Source organism: Phyllostomus hastatus, unplaced genomic scaffold (assembly GCF_019186645.2).
Source record: "Phyllostomus hastatus isolate PE091 unplaced genomic scaffold, TTU_PhHast_1.1 phas_contig_551, whole genome shotgun sequence".
Taxonomy (NCBI): Eukaryota; Metazoa; Chordata; class Mammalia; order Chiroptera; family Phyllostomidae; genus Phyllostomus; species Phyllostomus hastatus.
The window spans coordinates 5,978,146-5,980,101 of record NW_025333909.1 but is presented as its reverse complement, the minus strand read 5'-3'; positions in this window follow the sequence as shown (position 1 = coordinate 5,980,101).

The following is a 1,956-nucleotide window of genomic DNA, read 5'->3' as shown; positions in this document are numbered from 1 at the left end:
TCAAGTGATACAAAGAAAGCACTTGACAAATTTCAACACTTCTTCATAATGGAAACACTCAGAAAATTAATAATTGAGGAAAACTTCCTACACTTGATAAAAATAACTACAAAATAGCTCTTATTATAGTTAATGGTAAGAAACTAGAAACTTTTTCATGATTGTCAGGAACAAGGCAAGAATATCTTTTTCAACATCATAGTGCAACTCCTGGCTATGCAATAAGAGAGGAAATAAAAATAAAAATATACAAAATGAGAAAGAAGTAAAACTTCTTCACATGTGAAATGATTGCCTATGCATAAAGTTTTAAAGACTCAACAAAAAACTCTTGGATCTAATAAAGCAAGTATACCAAGCTTGTAATTACAAGTTTAATGCACAAGAGTCAACTGCTTTCCAATATCCCAGCAAAGAACAAGTACAATATGAAATGTGAAGCATAATACCATTTATGTTATGCAAACATAAAATAGGTGTAAAGCTAAAAATACAGGTATAAATCTAACAAAATATTTACAGGATCTAGATGAGGACAACCACACAGCTGATTAAAGAAATCAGAGAATAACTAAATAAATGTACAGAAAGTATATGTTCCTGGTTAAAAAGACTCAATATTATCAGAATGTCAGTTTTTCCCAAATGTAATAGTAGATTAAATGGAAGCCCAATCAAAATCCCAGTGACTTATTAACAAACTGATTCTAAATTTTATGTACAGAAGTGAAAGACCAATATTTGCCAACATAATAAGAACAAAATTGGAAGAACACTACCCATCTTTCAGAGTTACATAAAGTCACAGTAATCAATTGGGTCCCTGAAATGGACTGTCCTGAGAGACCCACAGTTTCTCTTTTAAGTATATTTTATTTATATTTTATTTTATTTTATTAAGTATATTTTATTTTATTGACATGCTATTACGGTTGTCCTAATTTTTTCTCCCATTTATTTCCCAGCACCCTGCACCTTCCCACCCTCCAGCATTGCCCTCCCTTATTTCATGTCCATGGGACATACATACAAGTTCCTTGGCTTCTCATTGCCTATACTATTCTTAACCTCCCCCTGTCTGTTTTGTGCCTACATATTATATTTCCTATTCCCTGTACCTTACCCCCATTATCCCCCCTCCCCCTCCCCTCTGATAACCCCCCACATGGTCTCCATTTCTGTGATTCTGTTCTTGTTCTAGTTGTTTGCTTAGTTTGTTTTTTGTTTTTGTTTTTAGGTTCAGTTCTTGATAGTTGTGAGTTTGTTGTCATCTTGCTATTCAGTTTTGATCTTTCTCTTAGATAAGTCCCTTTAACATTTCATATAATAAGGGCTCGGTGATGATAAACTGTAACTTGACCTTATCTGGGAAGCACTTTATCTGCCCTTCCATTCTACATGATAGCTTTGCTGGACAGAGTAATCTTGGATGTAGTTCCTTGCCTTTCATAACTTTGAATACTCCTTCCCAGCCCCTTATTGTCTGCAAGGTTTGTTTTGAGAAAGCAGCTGATATTCTCATGGGAACTCATTTGTGGTTAAGTGTCTCCATTTATCTTGTTGCTTTTAAGAATCTTTCATTTTTAACCTTGGGAAATTCAATTTATCCTCACATGGCAGAAGAGGCTAGGGACTGTGTGGGTCTCTGTTACTAGAACATTAATCATGCACAAAGTCTACAGCCCCTGCTACCTAAACACCTCCAAAAGGGCCTGCCTCCTAATTCCATCATCTTTGGGGGTTAGAATTTCAGCCTCTGAATTTGGATTGTGTGGAAACAAATTCCTTTCTCAATAATTTTTTATTTAATTTATTGAGGTTACATAGGTGAAAAAATTTTATAGGTTTCAAGTGTGCAATTTTACAATACATTATCTGCACGTTGTATTGTTGTAACAGGGTGCAGCCAAGAGGGGGGCCCCAAACAGGGATTTGGAATGGGGTCCAGAACTCAAG